Source organism: Miniopterus natalensis, chromosome 3 (assembly GCF_054644295.1).
Source record: "Miniopterus natalensis isolate mMinNat1 chromosome 3, mMinNat1.hap1, whole genome shotgun sequence".
Lineage (NCBI taxonomy): Eukaryota > Metazoa > Chordata > Mammalia > Chiroptera > Miniopteridae > Miniopterus > Miniopterus natalensis.
The window spans coordinates 88,000,184-88,022,420 of NC_142083.1; the positions used below are offsets into that span (position 1 = coordinate 88,000,184).

The 22,237-nt window shown below is 45.6% G+C and overlaps 1 pseudogene; it reads right to left on the minus strand.

The window, feature by feature from the left end:
• Positions 1-96: 96 nt before the first annotated feature.
• Positions 97-21,334, minus strand: LOC107542074 (mitotic spindle assembly checkpoint protein MAD2A-like; annotated as a pseudogene).
• Positions 21,335-22,237: the final 903 nt, after the last annotated feature.

The window sequence follows — 22,237 nt, forward strand, 5'->3', positions numbered from 1 at the left end:
CCTCATGGTGCCCTGGCCCTCCGCCCTAGGGCCGCCGCCGATGACAACCGACCCCTTCCCGCAGCCGTGCCACTGCAATCGAGCCCACACCGAAGACTAAGGAACGTCGTCGCCGCCGCCGTCGACGCCTCTGCGGCTGCTGGTCTCCGCCCTCCCCCGCCCACATGCTGACTGAAGAAGCACCGCCCACTCGGCCCCAGCTCCCCTGCCCCATTGGGGCGCGTCCGCTCCGGGGTCTCCATTGGTCGGATCCAACCGGTTCCGCGTGCCGGTGTCTGAACACAGCGCCACGATTGGTTCCCCGGCCTGCCTGACATAACCAATGGACGGGGGGGAAGGGGTTGACTGTCAGGCAGGATGAAGTAGAAGAGGGGGAGGAGCTGACAGTGTTTGTGTCCAAGCCAACTAACAAAAAAAAGGAAAACAGGGTGCGCATGCGCACTCGCCGGCTGCCCCAGCCCCGGGGCGTCCAGCGGCCGCACCCCGGGCAGGGGTTTCTCCGACGCTTTTAGGCCCCAAAATCGAATCTGGCCACCGCGCCGCAGGGCTGGAGGATTGTGGTGGGTGACAGCCCGCTTAGCCCGGCCCCTTGGGCTTCCAAGAGAAGGGAAGTGGAGAAATTGAATATAACGCCCAACTTGTATCCAAGTATGCAAAGTGCTTCCCGTCTGTTTATTTCAGTGTCCCATTTCTTAGCTGGGCAAACTGAGCCTCAGGGCCCAAAGAAAAACTTTGAGGTTGCAGGCCAGGGGGCCCTTCTGTGGCCTGTAGGGCGGCCCGCACCCACAGGGCTCACCGCGGGGTGCGCGAGAGCAGGCTCTCCGCCCCCCATCCTCCGACCCCTCCTCCCGCAAGCCCCCCGGCGTCCTCCGAGGATGGTGTCTGGACTGGACTGCAGCTGCAGCCCAGCCGGCCCGCGAAACTGAGAATCAGCCGGAACAGGAGAGCTGCGGCCCTGGCGCATCCGTGCTTTCGCAAGTGCGGCAGCCCCCGCACCTGTCCCTAAAAAGCACACTCCCGGGCCACGTGCGGCCGCCTGCGTCACGGGGCAGCCTCCGCTCCCCTCCCCTGCCCGAGCCGCGTGGCCGCGCCGAGGGGGAGGCCGCGCCCGCCTCGCGCTGAGCCACCGGCCGCGCTCGTCCTGCCACCCCGGCGGCAAATGGGGCTGTGGGTGGGCGCGCGGGGGTCACCGGTCCAGGGCTTCCCCCGGGCCGAGGGTCTGGGGAGGGAGCAGCCACGTAAACGGGCGCTGGCCGCAGGGGGGCGAAACTGGCCTCTAGACCACCCACCGGCGGCGGGGCCGGGAGCCGGGGCGCGGGGCGGGGCGCGGGGGCGCCGGCTCCCACCAGCTGCCAGACTGCGTTCCCGCAACCTCGGCTTTAACGCCGCCGCGCTGGAGTCAAGCCTGACCTCGCCGGGACCGACGGTCTCCGCAGGCTTTGCCCCGCCGCCTCTTCCCACCGCGGGCCCGCAGCTGCCGCGCTGGAGCAGCTCACCCCCCTGGCGGCCTCCGGGGACACCCTTTTCTGCCTCAGGACGTTTGCTCTAGGAGTTCCCTCCCCCAGGATCTCCTCCCCTCCTCCTCGGTCCTCAGGCCTCCTGATGGCCCGTAAGCACCGAGCCCGCGTCAGACCAGCCTCTTTTCAAGTAGCGCCCTCCCCCGCACCCCCAATGCCTGTTTGCTTGCTTGTTTTTCAGACCCTATATCGCTCTACTCCGACAGATCTGCTGTTGATATTTTGTTTACTTATGCTCCTCTCACCAAACAGTAAGTTCTTAGTGCAGGAATCTAGGCAGTCTTGGTCCTGGTTGAGTCTGAAAACAAATAGGATTTAGGAAGGCGGAAAGGACGTGCCAGGCAAAAGCAGGGGTTATAGGGGACCCCTGCGTTCATCAGGCCTACCAAATTGGGAGGGCACAGCAGGCAAGCGCTTTGTCCATCCCGCATTAGAGGCACACAGCCTAGGGTCTACCTATTTTTTATAGGCACTACAAAAACACAACTTATTCTATGCTATGAAAAGAATTTTTTTCAATAATGATTACAGTAGAAAAAATCTGAAAATCTTCGGTTATTTTTATAGCACAAAAGGGTTAATCTGCGTTCATATTAATATATTTTCTGTGATACAGATTTTTCTGAAACCTGCCAAGGTTTTCAGTGACCCTCTCTCTCGCACACACACAGAGCAGATAACTCTAGAGACCAGGCTACTGGATGATTTTTTTTCATTCTAAACTGTCCTTTTTAAAACCTAAGCAACATTATTACACATCAACACTTGGCAGGTGCTCATGGTCAGCAAGGGCTGTGGGGGTGAGGATCACAGGAGGGCACTGTGAAAAGCAGTATGTGCTAAATGTCATGAGGGCATAGAGTCAAGAGAATATATGCTACCAATAGCTTCTCTGTGATAATGCATGCATTCATCACAATAGGCAGCAAAATGGTCTCAAAGATTAATTACTGCCAGAAAAGGTCAAAGTTAGGATTAAGGGCATGAGTCAAAAAACATGAGAAAAGCCCTAGTCGGTATGGCTCAGGTGGTTGAGCACCCGAAGGTAGCTGATTCAATTCCTGGTTGCTGGTTTGATTCCCAGTCAGGGCACATGCCCAGGTTGCGGTTGCATGTTCAATTCCTGGGTGGGGTTCATAGAGGAGGCAGCTGATCAATGTTTCTCTTCCTTCCTCTCTCTTAATTAAAATGTATTTTAAAAACATGAGAAAAGTAATATTGTTAAGCACAAACAGCCAATACAAACAACAAGACAAAATGAAACACCTTTATTTAATATTCAACAGTATACAAGTCAGCAAGCATGTTTAAATAAAAGCAATGTTTTTGTGTATTTTAATATATTACCTGTCCAAGTTTAGGACCAATGTTGACATATTAAGTACACCCTTGAATCGATTCCTGCATTTAATTTCTGTTGCAGTGGAACGTGAGAAGGCTAGTTCTGCACATTAGGTTTTAGCAGAGGAAAGAACACAACTTGTCCTTTTCGCTGCCTTCAGGCACAGCATCAGAAGTTACACACCACTTCATCTTTGATAGCCCACATCTTTATATGTGCTTATTGGTCATTTGTTTTTCTTCTAGCCATTCAATTTCTCCGCCCATTTTTTTAATTGGGTTGTCTTTGTATTATTGAGTATTTTTTTAATTGGGTTGTCTTTGTATTATTCAGATTTCATTATATATTCTAGATACAAGTCCCTTATCAGATATAGGATTTGCAAATTGTTCTCCCACTCTGTGAGTTGTATTTTCACTTTATTACTGTATCCTTGGAAGCACAAAGGGTGGAAACTTTGATACAGTACAATTTATCTATTGTTTCTCTTGCTGCTGATGCTCACATACCTTTTTTAAGTGAACTAAAATTCATATAGCATGAGATTCACCATTTTGCCTAAATTTTTAAAAATAACTTTGTCACAAAAGTGCGAGTAGTGTCTTTCAAAAAAGCACACAGGAAAAAACATTGCTTAAACCTAATAGTGTTGCAATCTGAAAAGAGAAAATAATCATGATTATCATTTACTAAGCACCATGCACAGAGCTAAGTGACCTAGCTCATATTACAAAATGTCCCTCAGGGGGCAAAATTGCCCCCAGTTAAGAGCTGCTCATCATTGGCTCTCATCATTGGTTGTCATAACTGAGGGGGATGGCAGTGCTACTGGCATCTAATGGGTAGAGTTCAGGGATGCAGCTAAACATCTTTTTTTCTTAATCTTCATTCGAGGCTATGTTTTCCATTGCTTTTCAGAGAGAGTGAAAGGAAGAGAGAGAGAGTGAGAGAAACATCGATGTGAGAGAGGCACATCAACTAGTTGCCTCCCGCACATTCCCCATCCGGGGCAGGAGGTTGGGCCTGCAACTGGGGCACATGCCCTTGGCCAGAATCCAACCTGGGACCCTTCAGTCTGCGGACCGATGCTCTAACCACTGAGCCAAACCCGCTAGGGTGCTGCTAAACATCTTACAATGCACAGGACACAACGAAGGATTACCTGGCCCAAATGTCAATAGTACTGAGGTTGAGAAATCCTGATTCATATCCATTAATCGTCCCCTTTTAAGACGAGGAGACTGAGGCTTAAATAACTCATGTAAAACCACATGGCTTGTAGGCGAGACAACCAGGATTGGAGCTCAAGGCAGTATGTTTCCAGAATCCCCACCCCTTGTTGGGGCAAGGGCAGCAGGAAGGAGATGACTTTGTGAGTTCTCTTGGAGAGGAAAAAATCCAAAGGCTATCACTGAGAAGTTGAATATTCCTAGTCCACAGTCTGATCTTTCAGTGAACTGGGATGGTGGAATGAACAATGAGACATAGCTAACCTGAAGCTGAGCAGGATGGTTTCCTCTAGAAAATTCTCCCAAAGGCAGGAAAGTGGGCTTCATAATAGCCTAGATATATATGGTTCTAGAATATGTGAATTGTTGCTCCTCAGTATTAAGTGGGGCTTTTTAGAAATATAGGTCCTTGGGCCCAATCAAAACTATGGAATATAGCCCCCAGGGGTGGGGTTCTGGAATCTGTATTTTCAAAAGTACTCTGGATTATCAAGTGCAGTACTCATGTAATTACCACATCATGGGATAGCTAAGACTATTTTCAGATGTTCTGGAATCAATCTGGATTCTTTTATTCTAGCCTCGACCATTATTGATTTTAGAGAGAGAAGAGAGAGGGAGAGAGAGAGAGAGACATCGATGTGAGAGAGAAACATTGATCAGTTGCCTCTAGTATGCACCCTGACCAGGACCAAACCTGTAACCTGGGCACATGCCCTTACTGGGAATTGAACTGGTGAACTTTCGGTGTACAGGATGACACTCAACCAATGGAACCACACCAGTCAGGGCTCCACTTGATTATTTGAATCACAAGTGAGAAGCTTCGGGAAACCTAGAGGCAAAAACCCAGCCAAGGAATATCTCTCTCCATTTATTTCCTCTTATAATATTTAATGTCCAGTGTGTTAGTTATCTACTGCTGTGTAACAAACCAAACTTAGTGGTATAAAGCAACAATAAACAAAAAAAATTCAGGAGCAGCCCAGTTGGGTGTTCTGACATGGGGGTCTCTCATGAAGTTGTCAATCAAGGTGTTGACCTGACCTGCAGTTATCTGAAGCCTTGACTGAGGCTGGAGCATCCACTTCCAAGATGGTACCGTCACAAGACTGGCAAGTTGATGCTGGCTGTTAGTGAGAGACCTCAGGTTCTCCACAGGCTACTTGAGCGTCCGCAAGACATGGTGGCTGGCTTCCTTCATAGTGAGTGAGCTAACACCACCAGGCAGAAGGTATCCTTTTTATGACCTAGCCTCAGAAGTCATATAGCATCGTTCTGCCACATTCTATTCCTTAAAAGCAAGACACTAAATCTGGGCCACATTCAGGGGGAGGAGAATTAGGCCCCACCTTTTGAAGGGAGGAATGTCATAGAATTTGGGGACATATTTTAAAACCACCATATGTAGATATTACTCATGCTGCATTCAGCTCTCTACTGAAGGTGAAATTCTTTGATTGTTTGTACACTCCTAGACTCCAAAGGTGGCATGGCTCACCTGGAGATGAGGGTGGGCTCAGAGGGCCCACCACTCGCATTTCACAGCAACAGCAGCAAGTAGATGACTGTTCAGGAAAGTGTGGGAGTGAGTGGGGAAAGAGATGTGTTCTGACCTCTTTTTACTTCCTTTCCTGGGGAAGAAATGGCAAGCTCATGATCAAACCCAGTCAAAACTCTCTTACCTCATTTGGTAACCTAAAGGACATGTTTCTCTCTAAACTCTGTTTTAAATAAAAACACAGCAAACAAGGTTAAATTTTAAGGAATGAGATTTTTAGCAGGAATTGGAAGGCTTATATATTTGTCTCCCCTTGTTATAAAATGCAGCTTACCTTGGGCAAGTAAATTCTACCCACCTTAAAAAAAATAATAGAAAATACTGCAGGTGTCTTATCAATAAGACAGAAAAATCTTTACCCAGAGGGTCAAAGAATTTCAGACCTAGTGGGGGAAATTTTCCTAAGGATTTCTCAAAACTGAGCATAGAGGGGTGGGGGGAGGTAGAAGAGGATAAAGGGGGGATAAACGGTGACAGAAGGAGACTTGGCTTGGGGTGGCGAACACGATACAATATACAGATGATGTATTGTAGAATTGTACACCTGAAACCTATATAATTTTATTTACCAGTGTCACCCCCAATAAATTCAATAAAAAGGAAAACAAGAAAAACAACCCTGAGCATATAATGGGATATTACGTACATAATAAAGTTGGCTAGGTCCCTTCCCCATATCCAGTCCACAAGTATTCTTTACTCACAGCCGAAATTGTAGTCAAGTGAGCAACGAGCCCAGCTTGAGGACTACATTTCCCAGCTCCCTTTGCAACCGAGGGAGGATGATGAAATAAGAGGAAGTCATTGGGTGGGGCTTCCAGGCAAGCTATTTAAAGGGAACTGACTTAGCTTGCCTCTTGCTACTTCCTCCTTCCTGTTGCTTGGAACACAAACAAAATAGGAGGGCTGTAGCCGCCATCTCTGACCATGGGGTAACCTTGAGGAGGGGAACCATACGTTAAGGACGATGGAGCAGAAAGGAGGAAGTCTGATGAGTTTGTGGTCGTCCTTGGGCTACCTCTAGACTTTTTTTTTTTAAGTAGACGTGAAAACCTAATTTATATGAGCAGCTGTGGCCAGTTCTCTGTACCAACAGCTGAACACAACTCATTACTCGTTAGATAATGTAATGCTCGTGGTAATTTGCACAGTGCTGAATAAATGTAATACTCTGCAGTTTGGGGGAGATCTGAGGGGTTTTTTTTCCGTGTTGTTGTTTTTTTCCTGTGCATTCATTTTGCGCTTACCCACTGCTTATGCAACTTTCCCCCGTTAGGACAGCATGTTCCTTCCATGGCTAGTCCTCAAGCTGGAACTGCAGCTGCAAGTTGCTGCGGGTTATCAGATAGTAGTCAGGTTAAAAATGTGATCTCTCATTCTGACTGTCATCTGAGGGGTGAATCACAGGCAATTAAATGCATTTTCAGAAGACTGCCTGTGGCCTCCCCAACTTGATGCAACTCCGAGGGTGGTGCTCAGAGCCTGGGTTGGAGACGCACTTCAGCACAAAGGTGATGTTGTTGTAGGCCGTGGAACGGCAGGGGTCAGACCTAACCCAGGTTCTTCAGCAACCTCGGTACTTGGGTTCTGGCTAGGAAAGAATTCAGGGCCAAGATTCGAACATTAAGAGAACATTTGGTAAACCACAGAGGCAACAGAAGCAATTGCTAGAAGAAATGGGCTTAGGAAACAAGTTATAAAGGCAAAGAAGGGCCCTTGGAACGTGGGAGTGAGGAAGCTAATGTTAATGCTGACAGGAGTGGCAGGGGAAGGGGAAGGGTAGGGAAAGGTACTAGCGAGGGAGAGCGCTCTGGGTCCTCTGGCCTAAGGGTTTTAAGGGAGGAGATTTTAGGGGTGCCCCAGGGGAAGATCTTTATAGAATATTCAGCAGTTTTCCAGGTGTGTCCTTTCAGGGTTGTGGCCTCCATTGATTGATTGGTTGGCACCAGGGCGGTCATCAGTCAATGCAGCTGGTCCTGAGGTCAGCTGTGACTGGTTTTGTTGCTTTCTTGGGCCTGCAGCTGAAATGCAGCTGAGGCCTAGATATTATCTCTAGGGAGGAAAGGTCAGGGGATCCAAACCACATGACCAGTGATATGCTAGGGGAGGAAAGGCCACCCTGGGGGCGAGTTCCCCCACCCTACAATTGTTCTTTGCTAGGCACCCAGGGCTTTCCATCTTGGTAACCTTCTGTACCTAGCCCATCGTCCTTGCCCTGCTCATGTCTGTCTAACTGCCTATCACAATATCACCATGAAAGGCACCTCGTAGTAGACTGTTTCTCAGGACTCCTGCTTATGACGCCTAAATGATTCCTTGATTTTTCTGAAAACTGTTTTAAAAGTGGCACAGCTGCCCGGCGGAGCGTGCTCAGCGGTTGAACATCGACGTAGGATCCAGGAGATCGCGGTTTGATTCCCAATCAAGGCACCTGCCCGGGTTGTGGGCTCAATTCCCCAGTTGGGGGCATGGAGGGCGCAGCCGATCAATGACTCTCTCATCATTTATGTTTCTCTCGCCCTCTCCCTTCCTCTCTCTGAAATCAATAAAGATATACCTAAAAAAAAAAAAAGTGGCACAGCTCTGCCCTGGCCGGTGTGGTTCAATTGGTGGGAGCTTCATTCCATGCACCAAAAGGTTGCCAGTTCAATTCCCCATCAGGGCACATACCTAGGTTTCGGGTTTGATCCCCAGTCGGATCGCATATAGAAGACAACCAATTGATGTCTTTCTCTTTCTTCCTCTCTCTCTCCTTTCCTCCTTCCACTCTCTCTAAAAAAATCAATAAGCATGTCCTTGCATGAGGATTAAAAAATAATATTTTTAAAGTGGCACAGCTCTAAAAACAAAATTGCTCAGGTCCGTTTGCCAACACAAGTGTCACAAGAGAACCAGCTTCTCATTGAGGCGAGATGTCTACACAGTAGTCACATTGCTGACCACCCCTGCACTAACACAGGCCCTCGGGTTGAATCCACTGCTGTGACTCTCACATGCACCTGGGAATCATGTTCAAATGCAGAACCTGGTTCTGTAGGTCTGGGCCAGGACCTGCGAGCCTGCGTTTCTAACAAGCTCCCAGCGATGCCAAGGCAGCTGGTCCACAGAGTGCATCTTGAGTAGGAAGGTACTTTCTGGCTGTTCTCACAGCACAGGTCCTAGTGTCTGTCAGCCTCCTTCCTGTCGTTCAGGTCTCTGTTCAAATGTCACTTCCTTCGAGCAGCCCTCCCTGACCAGCCAGGCCAATCAGACCCCCATCACTTTTTACCACTTCGCCCAGATTTCTCTTCATGGTACTTATTAATTTTGAGATGAACGTGGCATATTTATCTTCTCACTTGCTTGTCCATATCTCCCCACCCTCACTAGAATGCTCTATAAGGGCAGAAGCCATGTCTGCCTGCTGCCCTGTTCATCTCTATACACCACTCCTAGAACAGTCCCTGGCAGGTAGTTGGCACTTTGATAAATACCTTCAACCTCTCCTTCAGCCAGAATGTTCTTCCGGAGATGAGATGATTGTGCTTAGATATCTCAAGACTTGAAAAAAAATGTTCATTTTCTGATGAGGAAAGTATTGTGTCTACTATGAAAAATTTTCAGAATATACCTAGGTTGGGGTCTCCCAGAAGCAGAGCCTGAAACAAGGATCAGAGAGCAGGTAGTTGATTTGGGAGGTGACCCCAGGACAGGGAAGGGAGGCAGGGAAGGAGAGGAGCCAATTTGGTGTGCATTAACGGGAAAGTCACTGCTGTGGGCAGCTGGGGTTCTATCCCTCTGGGGACCTCCAGGAGTGAGGAAGTTGGGGTCCTGTCCATCGCTGGTTGAGACTGGGTGGGCGGTGGTTATGTCCCAGCACTTCCAGCCACCCCATGAGCAGGTTGAGCACACTTCTGCAGCCAGAACAAGGCCTCAGCCAAAGCATCACAGGAGCTAACAGAGGGATGGCATTCCCAGGCATGGGGAATGCCAAGGAGATACCGGCAGGTGCCAATGGGTCTATCCAGAAGAGAAGCTTGCTCTCTTTCTGGGACCTCCTGCCACCGCCCATGCCCAGGTCACCAAGATGAACTCCCAGAAACCTTGTTTTGGAGACCACCCTGAGCCCATACATTTCTAGCCTATGTGCAAAGTAGAACAAAGTGCACCTTCCTCAAATTATTTGTACTATTGAAATATAATGCGCACACCATTGAACCCACTATTTTAAAGTGTACAGGTCTGTGGTTTTAATATATTCGCTATGTTGTGCAACTATCACCACTGTCTAATTGCAGAACATTTTCATGACCCTTATTAGAAACCCCATGCCCGCTAGCAGCCACTCCCCATTCCCTCTACCCCCACCCTCTGGGAACCACTCATCTGCCTTCTGCCTGTGGACCTGCTGTCCTGGATACTTCATAGACATGGACTCATAAAACATGCAGCCTTTGGTGTCTGACTTCTTTCATTGATCATAATGTGTTTTTGTTTTAAATATTTTTTAACTGTTTTTGAGAGAGAGAGGAAGGAAAAGGGAGAGAAAGAGAGAAACATCGATGTGAGGGCAGAACATCAATAGGCTCCCTCCTGCACACTCCCTGCAGGGGATCGAGCCCACAACCTGGGCAGGCATGTGCCCTCACCGGGAATCAGACCTTTCAGTGCCTGGGATGACACCCAACCAACTGAGCCCCACCAGCCGGGGAGATCATGTTTTTGAAGTTTCTATATGTTGTAGCATGTATCAGTGCTTCCTCTTTTTTTTATGGCTGAATAACACTCCATCGTATGGATAGACTGCACTTTCCATTCATCCACTGATGGACATTTGGGTTGTTTCCACTTTGGGGGCCATGATGAGCTAAGGTTGCTATGAATATTTGTGTACAAGTTTTTCTGTGGACATGTTTTTTTAATTCTCTTGAGTATCTCAAATGAGTTTTAAAAGCTGTTCTAAGTACCTTCCTGTGACCACGTGGGCAGCAACCTTGACTGAGCATCAAAAATACCCTCACTTTTACCTACTCGAAGGCTCCTAAGACTTACATGTCTCAATACCCCAGTGCCCTCTCCACCAGGTGAAACAACCAGCTTCAGCTCTGAGGTGAGGGGGCAGAATTGGGCATCTGAGAAATGAGGAGCTCACATATGTATATATAGCAGGACCATGTGTCTATGTGCTCTTCAGAGTGTGTACATGACCATCAGTCCACGGGGTTTATAACAAAGGGCGTTACCCCACTGCCTCAGGACTCAGAAGCCCAAAACCTCAGAGCCCACCTGCATTCTTTATTTTTTTAAACAACTAACAATTCCACTTTTTTAAAAAATTATTTTTTTATTTATTTGAGGGAGAGAGAGAGGAAGGGGTAGAGAGAAACACCCATCTGTTGCTCCATCTATTTTTATGCATTCATTGGCTGATTCTGGTATGTTCCCTGACTGGGGATTGAACCTGCAACCTTGGCGTATTGGGACGATGCTCTAACCAACTGAGCTACTCAGCCAGGGCCCACCTGCATTCTTTTATACAAGTTCATATGTGCCTATGAGGTAAGGGCCCCCCCAGATGTGCTGCCTTCATGCAGTTCAGAGCCTGAACACCTACACTATATACTCTCACCCTGCCCCGAATATTTATATGCATCATTCCCCCACTCCCACCACAGTTGACATAAGATTGTGTCGGCTGATTCTTTAAGTCAGGAATTCAGAATTTGGGTAGAGACCAGAAATTGGTAGCCATGTCATATTAATAGCCATGTTATTCCATTCTTTCTTGGAGGAATTAAACTAGACAAGGAGCCATATATACATCATCCCACTGCTCCACCATTAACATTTTAGCATTTTCCGTTCCAGCCTTTTTTTTATTAATATAATTCTTTCCAGTCGTGTGCTGGGGCTGGCTCCTATGGGCTTGGCTAGCCAGCTGTGTATACTTACCCAACTCCTCCTTCAGTGACACCATGAGGGAGCTTGAAATCAGTCACAATGAGAGTCTGTACACCATGGAAATTGGCAACTGCTACAAATGAGGGATTTTTCTTTTCAGAGAGTCGGTTGTTAAACATCTATCAGCACAGCACTGATTTCATTTCCAAGACATCAGGTTTATCCATTCACGTGTGCACCAACTATTTAATAATTTCCTAAAGTACACCAGGAGCTTACATCCCAGGAAATGAGGACAGACGATATATAAGTAAACGTAGAAACAAACAAGATAAAGTGTGTGATACAGTATGAAGAAAATGAAATGAGACAGCTGATAGGTTGAATACACCTCTTTTTTCCTTTTCCACATCATATTAGGAACAATTCCCCAAGTTTTAAAAAGCTTTAAGGAGCATTCTTCTTAATGCTGCATGATATTTATTTCTTGTGAGAATATTCTTCTAATTTCTTTAAGCATTCCCCTATAGTTCAGGGTTTCTCAACCTTGGCACTATTGGCATTTGGCGTCAAACAACTCTTGTGGGAGGCTGTCCTCTGTATTGTGGGGTGTTGAGCAGCATCCCCGGCTTTACCCATTAGATGCCAGTTGCAGTCTCCCCAGCCCCTATCAGTATGACAACCAAAATGTCTCAAGATTTTGTCCCCTTGGTGGGGAGGGGTGGAAAATCTCATTGGTTGAAGATCACTGCCATAGTTAGACTGTTGTTTCTTTAATTTATCCTTATTGTTGAAAGTATTACAGATCTCCCCTTTTCCCTCATTGATCCCCTCCACCCTGCATCCACCCCACTCTCAGGGCTTCTCCATACCGATGTCTGTGTCCATTTTTTTTTAACATACACATTTAACTTACTTTATCATTGTCATTTAAAGCTTGATTTTATAAAACAAAAATAGACATTAAGTGTTCTGTATCACCAGAATTTAAACAGTAGAAATAGCAACAGCTTTGCAAGTGTTAATTATATACATTAAAGTCAAGTAATTGAAGATTTTTTCAATATGGAAACTATACAAATGGAGACTTTTTTCAATATGGAAACTATACAGATGAAACAGATGGCAAAAAGACCTTATAGGAATATTTTGCGATTGTGAATTATCAGTTACTTTAGGACCTAAACGAAGATTCTGAATATTCAGACTTCTTTTGCTCTTTCATATTTACCTATATTCTGAGTCAAGCTACTTGACCAAAAGGTCTCATTTAGGAAGACATTTAGCTTTATGGCAAAAGTTTACCGCCTTCAGTTGACATTACAGTGCTGATGTAACCTGCTGGCTCCCTTTGAACAGTGTGCAAAAAAGGACATCAACCCTATGGAAAGTCAAACAGGTACCAAAAAATGGAACAAGATGCACAGTTGAGCAAAGTATAATGTTAAGTTTTCCTAATCTAAAAATTAATCGGTGAAATAAAACATAAACTATAGTTGACTCGGTTTCAGGAAACACACATTTGAGAATCCCATCGCTGCTCTTGTCTCACCTCGCCATGGACAGGATTTTGTAGGCCAGCCTGGATTTGCTTTGTGGATTGTAGTAGTGAAGGAACCCAATGGACTCGCTCAGAATTGGTAATGAACTGTGGTCTCAACTCTCCCCACTTTTCAGGTACAACCAAATCTTTGTCTGTATAGATCAACACATCAAGTGAACAAGACACTTCTAACAGTGGCAGAAATGTCAGTGGAGCTGTATCTGTCTGATCACTGAGTGGCTTTCACCTTGGATCTCTTAATGAGACTTTTCTCTGGGTGTCCTGTTATCTATGGCAGTCTTGTCACACTCAATATCAAACTGCCATCTTTCAAGGGCCTCCCCACTTTCAGTACTGGAGACGACTACCACCAGTTTCTGCACTCAACATCTGTATAAGCAATCTTTTGGTTGTTCCACCGCATTATTTCCGCAGGCATTTCATGAGCTCAGGAGCAGTAGTTACAAGCAAGGTGAGTCCATATTTCTACACTCGAGTAAAGGTTTCAGATGGGTAAATGCCGCGCTGATATAAAATTCTGTTGTTGCTAATGAGAAGAACTCGGCCACGCTCTCAGCGCCCCCCGCAGGGTGATGCCCTCCTCCAGGGAGAGCTGCGGGGCCACAGCCAGGCCCGCAGCCCGGGCGGCGCACCCACCGCACAGGGCGACCGCAGGGCTCGGAGCAGCTCCCTGCCACCCCTAGTTAGACTTTAAATTGACGCTTCCAACAGAATATTGGCCCCTGGAACTCAGAATGTGGCCCCTGGACCAGCAGCATCAGCACCACCTGGAAACTTGTTAGAAATGGAAATTCTGCCCGGCCAGGCGTGGCTCAGCGGTTGAGCGTCAACCTAGGATCCAGGCGATCAGGGTTCAATTCCCGGTCAGGGCGCATGCCCGGGTTGCGGGCTGCAGCTGATCAATGACTCTCTCATCATTGATGTTTCTATCTCTCTCTCCCTCTCCTTTCCTCTCCCTGAAGTCAATAAAGATATATTAAAAAAAAAAAAAAAATTGGAAATTCTCAGGCACCTCTCCAGCTACATGAAATCAGACCTCTAGGGGTGGGACTAGTCGATCTTGTGTTTTAACCAGCCCTTCTGGAGATTCTGAGGCGCTCTCCCGCTTACTAGGGGGCTGGGATGAAAGTTTTCGAAATCAAAAGTGTTCAAGCGTGGGTGGCATTCTGAAATGCCCGCTTGTGGTTGCATCATAGTGATGTTTTCCCCTTTGGCTGATCCCGGGCTAGGGTAGGTGATTAGTGCAAATTAGCTGAGTTCAGGTGTACTTTTGACTTAAGTACCACCTTTCAGCTGGGGATTACCAAACACCATTTATTTTCACCCCAGGGAGGTTCTGGGAGGCTCCAGGGCCTGAGAGACAGTTAAAAATAGAAAGCAAATGGATCATCTGACTCTAGGCTGTAACCGCCATTGCATATAAAACTTAGTTATTGAAATAAGAGGATTTTGTTCTTTTTAGAAACTGAAAAACCACAAAATGCATGGCCAAGCCAAGATGTACCACTGGCAGCTGCCCCTCATTCTTGTAACCACCCTGTACCTCGGGCTACCGTGAATTCAGTTCACAAATACAGGTTCACACGGTTTTCTTCCCTGGCTCCAGAGTAGGGCCTTATCTTTGCCTGCCGCTGGAATAAAGAGCTTTGGATCTCTCTTCTCAGTTGTGGCAGCATTGCCCCATCCGCCCCATCCCAGGGGGCATCTGTAAAGGGAGTTGCGGGTTGAGTTGTCACAGCGACTGGGACCCATAGAATGCTTGTGGGGATGTAAAATGGTACAATCGCTTTGAAAAAGAACTCATGAGTTTGTATTTTTATTAAGGTAAAATTGGTATATAATGGTATGTAAGGTTCAGGTGTACAATGTTATCATTTGACATCTGTATACATTTTGAAGGAATCAGCCCCAAAAGTCTAGTTACCATCAGTCACCACACAGCTGACTCCCTTCAGCCCTTTTGCCCGCCCCGCAACCATTTCGATTCCGTCTGGTAACCACTAATTTGTTCTCTGTATCTATGAGTTGTTTTTTGTTTCGTTTTTTCGTTTGTTCTGTTTTGTTTAGATTTCACATATGAGTGAAATTATATGGTATTATCTGTCTCTGCCTCACTTATTTTACTCAGCATAATACTCTCAAGGTCCATTCATGTTGTTGCTAACAGCAAGATTTCATTTCTTTTATAGCTGAGTAGTATTCCATTGTATACATATATCACATCTTTATTCATCCGCTGATGAACATTTAGGTTGTTTCCATATCTTGGCTATTGAAAATAATGCTGCGATTAACATAGGGGTGATCTATCTTATTGAATTAGTGTTTCTTTATATATTTTTGGATAAATACCCAGAAGTATTTCATTCCTAGGTAATTAACGAAGAGAAAAGAAAGTCATACTTATGCATGAATATTCATACCCGCTCTACTTGTAATAGCCCAAAACTGGAAGCAACCTGAATGCCCGCCAAAGGGTGAGCAGACAGCCTGTGGTATATCCATACAGGGGACTACTACTGCACAGCCGTCAGATGGAATGAACTATTGGTACACAACACAGCATGGCTGAATCTCAAAATCATTATGCTGAGTAAAAGAAGCTAGATAAAAAAAAAAAAAAAAAAAAAGATTATGTACTTTCTAATTCATTCTCCTTACATAAAATTAAGGAAAATGCAAACTAATCTACAGTCACAGAAAACAGATCAAAGGTTGCCTGGGATGTGCGGGAGGGTTGGGATGGAAGGGGGGCTCCTTTTAATCCTCTGTTTAAGAAAGAAAACAGTTTGGGTAATAGTTATGTTAATTAAGTCTCCTTGGGGTAGCTCTGAGCCTGGCAGCTGGCTTCTTTCAGCAGAGGGAGAAAGAGAAAGAGTAGGATGCCTGAGGCAGAAGCCAGTTTTTTATAACCTCCTCTTGGATGTGGGGTCCATCACTTGCCCATTCTATTCATTTGAGGCAATTCAGTAAATCCAATGCACGCGAAAGGGAAGGGAATTACACAAGGACATGAATAAGAAGAGATGCAGATTTTAGGGACCCCCCCTTAGAGGTGCCCACCCCAAATAAACAGATGCAAACATGATGGGGATGCAAACGTGCAGGTTCTCAGGCTCAGTCCAAACCAGGGCATGTTAATCCCGGTCTGGCAGATCAGAACCATTTCGCAAGGCCATTTTCTTTCCTTGTTAAATAATTAGCACCATGGCTCCCTCCCCAGAGGTCATAAGAACTGATGGTGTTGATATAGTCGGCAGAGGGTGTTTCTGTGGTTTCTCCCAGCAGCTGCAGCAGCAGCTTGTTAGAAAAGATAAGGGGTAAAAGACATGAGAGGTGGTGCCCTTAGATCCTCCAAAAAAAAAAAAAAACAAACCCCCCAAAACCCGCCTGCTTTTATTTTCTGGAAACATCCATCAATATGTTGTACTAGTCAATATGTTGTACTAGTCAGGATGTGCTGCTGTGGGTGAGCAAACAGCAATAACAAAGACAAACACATCTAATTGGCTAGACAGCACAAAAGTGTATTTCTTAAAGCCAGTGCTGGGGCCAGGTGACTCTCCCAGGCTACTGGTTACCACAGGATGATGCTCGGTGACTCAGGGATCCGGGCAGCTTCTGTCTTGTGACTGTCCCCTCTCAACACCAGCCTCCTCCACAAAGGGGAAGACGAGCCTGGAGAACCTTGCAGAGGCTTTTTGCTGCCTCGGAAAGGAAGTGACTGTCCTTTCTGATCATCTCCCATCGGCCAAAGCCAGTCACATGACCCTGCCTAACTGGAGAGGGCGGGGATGGGTGTTTCTGCACAGCCAAGAAGCAAAAGAGAATGAGACTTGGAAGAAAGTGTGAATTTCAGCTACATATGGCAAGGAGGAAATTGAGATTTCATGATAACCCCAATATTAAGAGTTAAGCATCTTTATCTACACATTGACGTTGCAGAGCCGAGCTCCTCAAAATTAATAACATTTTAATAAAAGGTCCCCCTGCCAGCCCTAGCCAGTTTACTCAGTGGTTAGAGCATCAGCCCTTGGACTGAACGGTCCCCGGTTTGATTCCCAGTCAAGGGCATGAACCTCGGTTTTGGGCTTGATCCCCAGTCCCAGTCGGAGCACTTGTGGGAGGCAACCAGTAGATGTGTCTCTCTCACATCCATGTCTCTCTCTCTCTCTCTCTCTCTCTCTCCCTTCCACTCTCTCTGAAAAGCAATGGAAAAATAAAAAATAATTATAAAAAAGTAATAATAAAAATAAATAAAAGGTCCCCCTGCCACACATACGATTCCGCATGTTTTAATTAAGATAAATCCTTCGTGTGTATTAACTCACTTGATCCTGACAGTTCTTCAATAAGGTTAGTATTTTTATTAAATTTTAAAGATGAGAAGTTGAGACACAAAGAGGTTCTTAAGACGTGTTTCTACCCACGGAACACTTCTGACACCAAATGTGTGGGGGTTTTCTCATACCGACCAATTCCGCAATTCTGGACACCAGCAGCGATTCAGTTCTGACATGACCTGGAATTATGGTCAGAGCCCACAGGCTGAAAGCTCAGTCCCACAAGACTACCCCCGATTCAGATTCAATTCCAAGTCCAGGCCTCCTGTACTTCTGACTGACCAGCTATAAGTCAGGGGTTCCCATGACCCCCTCCTCATGTTGCTGTAGGGCTCACAGAACTCAGGAAACAATTTACTTACTAGTACCACTTTATTATAAAGGATACAACTCAAGAACAGCCAGATGGAAGAGGTGCACAGGGCAAGGTATGGAGGAAGGTGGGCTCCGAGCTTTCATGCCTCTCCAAGCACAGCCCGCCCTGCCAGTACCTCCATGTGTTTACCAACCAGAGCTCATCAAACGTTCTCCAAGAGATGCTATAGAACCTAATCTCCAGCCCCCCTCTTCCCCTCCCCAGATCTATGCTTGGGGCTACGATTTCCAGCCACTAGATCTTTCTGGTGAACAGCCCCACCCTGAGGCTATCTAGGTGCCCTACCCCAAGTCATCTCTTTATTATAAACTCAGGTGTAATTGAAAGGGGCTTGTGATGAAAAACAGAAAACCCTCCTGTCACTCAGGAAATTCCAAGGGTTTTTGGAACCAAGGATAAAGGTCTGTAACAGAAACCAGGGATAAAGACCAAATATATTTCTTATTATACAGTAGTCCCCCTTATCTGTGGTTTCACTTTCTGCAGTTTCAGTTACTCACCGTCAACAGCGTTCCAAAAATATTAAAAGGAAAATTCCAGAAATAAGCAATTCGTAAGTTTTAATAGGGTTCGGTACTATCTGAGGTTTCAGGCATCCCTGGGGATCTTGGAAAGTGTCCCCCATGGATAAGTAGGGACTACTGTATTACAGAGGTTAAACAACTCACCCAAGGTCATGTGGCCATTGTGCTGGCTGTCCTATGACCACCCCTCCAGGCCCACTCTGCATTTTCTCCTCTCTGCTTTCTGCCCCAGGAAGCTGGCTTGTGTGGTCCACATCAACAGACTGCTATGCCTTGTTGCTGCTGGTAGCCTCAGCCAAGGGGTAGGCCAAGAAGGAGAGCAAAGGGAGGAGGGGACATGAGTTGGGGTATTTATTGCCCCAGCTCCTTACCTGTGGGGTTGCAGCAGGTTGGCCTGTGCCAGGATCTAGGCCCTCTCTCCATAGGACTACCCTTGCTGAGCTCTGGTGACCACTCTCTCCCCTCACCCCGTCCAACACAGGAGTGGTAACTCAGAGGCCCTTGGCCTTGAGGCACAACATGATCCCCTGCACTGCACTCTCTGCAGATCACCCAGCTTGAGAGGCCATTTCTTTGGTGTAGAGACCATGGCGATATAAATGATGAAGAGTGGAGCTGAGCTTGGCCTGGTATAATGAGATAATTATTTGTCAGATTTCTTTCTTTTTTATTTTTCTTTTTTTAAAAAAATATATCTTTATTGATTTCAGAGAGAGGAAAGGAGAGAGGGAGAGAGAGAGATGGAAACATCAATGATGAGAGAGTCATTGATCAGCTGCAGCCCGCAACCCGGGCATGTGCCCTGACTGGGAATTGAACCCTGATCGCCTGGATCCTAGGTCAACGCTTAACCGCTGAGCCACCCCCGGCCGGGCTGTCAGATTTCTTTCTGAAGTTCATGATAATGGCTAAACACACAGAAATCACATCATTTAATATAGTAAATCAAAAATAACTTTAAAAATTAAGGCTAACTTTCTTATCACAAAATCAAAACATACTGATTGTAGGGAAATACAAATAAATGGAAAGAAGCAATCAAACTCTTAGTCTACCACCTGAAAAACAAATGGAACATTTTCATAGACATCCTTCCATTATTTTTTCTATTCAAGTATATATATATATCTCATTGTTTTACAAAATTAGAATTTTTGTATACACAGTTTTTTGTTGTTGTTTTAATTTTGGCTTTATTTTTTTATTATTATATTATAATCCTCACCCAAGGATATTTTTTCCATTGCTTTTCAGAGAGAGTGGAAGAGAGAGAGAGAGAAAAACATTGATGTGAGAGAGACACATAGATTGGTTGCCTCTGGCATGTGTCCCAACTGGGACCAGGGATCGAGCCTGCAACCAAGGTACGTGCCCTTCAGCCTTCGGGCCGACACTCTAACCACTGAACCAAACTGGCTAGGGCTATACACTGTTTTTAATCATTTTTTAAAACTTAATAAATTGTGATCACCTTTTCATGTATTTACATCCTTTTAAATGGTTGTTGGGCAATGGATTGTGGGGTTGTGTTAATTTTAAAGCTAATTTCTTATTTTGGGCACTTAGGTTATTTTCCACTTTGGGTTCCTACAAATAACTCTGTAATAAATTGGGTTGGTCTTTTGTTTGTTTATGGCCAAATCTTTGTGTACATATTTATTTTCTTTATATAAAGTTCTAAATGTAGAATTGATGGAATTGGGTGACACATTTCAAGGTTTTGAATGTGAATTGTCAAATTTCTTCCCCATCTTCATTTGCCTTTACCCCAGAGAGCCTAAGAAATGCCTGTTTCTCTACATCTTCACCAACACTGGATATTAAATATTTGTTTAAAAATCTCTGCAAAATTGTCCTGGCTGGTGTGGCTCACTGGTTAGGGTGTCAACCTGCATGCCAAAGGGTCTCAGATTTGATTCCCAGTCAAGGGTACATACCTGGGTTACAGGTTCGATCCCTGGCCCTGGTCAGTGTGCATGCGGGAGGCAACCAACAATGTTTCTCTCTCACATCAATGTTTCTCTCTCTCTCTCCCCCACCTTCTACTCCCTCTAAAAAATCAATGGAGGCTCTCTCCCCTGGGAGCAGCCAGTGCCTTTCCCTCTCCCTTCTCTGCCTTTTCCCTTCCCTTCCCTTCCCTTCCCTTCCCTTCCCTTCCCTTCCCTTCCCTTCCCTTCCCTTCCCTTCCCTTCCCTTCCCTTCCCAAACAAATAAAAATCTCTGCAAATCACTGCAGTGTGACATTTTAATGTAATTAAATGTCTTCTATGTGAAAAAAATGAAAGGTCTTTATTTAAAGTATGAACCCAAATCAAATAAGTTAAAACTAGATCTATGCAGCAAAAAATTGTATTAGAATAATAACCACACGGTCAAAGTGAAGAGGAAATTGATGCAGCTGTCTATTGAAATCAGGGCATTTTAACAGTGGAGAAATCTGGCGGACACTGACTCTGCCAGGAGAACAAAGTCCACATAAAGAGTGAGAAATCATGGATAAAAAAACTGTGGGACATTTCACCATGGAATACTATGCAGCTGTAAAGAAGAAGGATCTCATACCCTTTGGGACAGTATGGAGGGACCTGGAGAATATTATGCTGAGTGAAATAAGCCAGGCAGAGAAAGACAAACATCACATGATCTCGCTTATACGTGGAATCTAAAGAACTTAATAAACTGATGAACAGAAATGATTCAATGACATGGAAGCATGGATCAGACTGATGAATCTCAGAGGGACAAAGGAGGGCGGGTGGGTGGAGGGGGAGAGAGTAACCAAAGAATTTATATGCATATATGCACAACCCAAGGACATGGACAATGGTGGGGAGAGGGACTGGGGAGGGGGATGGGATGGGGTGGAATGGGTCATTGGGGAGAAAAAGGGGCATCTGTAATATTTTAAACAAATAAACAAACAAACAAAAAAGAGTGAGAAATGGTTTTAGCAGCATACACCCTCCATCTGAGTGATGAGAAGGGCACTTACCTCCATGATCTTCCTCCCCAAGCCCACAACCCCGGTTTCATCATGTGAAAAGCATCAGACAGATCTTAATTGAAGGACAGTTTACAAAATAACAGCCCAAAGTGGCTGTATCCACCAATTAATGATGGCTAAACTAAATATGATCCATCCATTTAATAGAATATTATTCAGCCGCAAAAAGGAATGAAGTCCTGATAGATGTTACAACATGGATGAACCTCAAGAACATTGTGCTCAGTGACAGAAGCCAGATATAAAAGGCCACAAATTGTCTGATTCCATTTCTATGAAATGTCTAGAAAAGCTAAGTCCATAAAAACAGAAAGTAGGTAAGTGGTGGCCAGGAGCTGGGAGGAGGGGAGAATGGGGAGTGACTGCTACATGGGTATGTGGTTTCTTACAGAAGTCAAGGAACTGTGATGAAATTAGATACCACCTCTGAATGTACTAAGAGCCATTGAATTGTACAGTTGAAAAGGGTAGATATTATAATATGTGAGTCTCAATTAAAAAAACAAAACCAAAAAACACAGGAAGTCTAAGAAACCATCCCAACCAGGAGGACATTAAGGAGACATGAAACCTAAACGGAATGTGACATCCTGGGTGGGATCCAGGGACAGAAACAGTGCATTCAGTGAAACATAAGGAAATCTGAGCAACACATAAACTATAGTTAATAATATATCGCTCAGCCGGTGAGACTCAGCCAGCAATTGAGCATTGACCTAGGATCCAGGAGATCACGGTTGATTCCGGGCCAGGGCACATGCCCGGGTTGCGGGCTCGATCCCCAGTAGGGGACGTGCAGGAGGTAGCCGATCAATGACTCTCTCATCATTGATGTTTCTCTCTCTCTCCCTCTCCCTTCCTCTCTCTGAAATCAATAAAAATATATTTTTAAAAAAG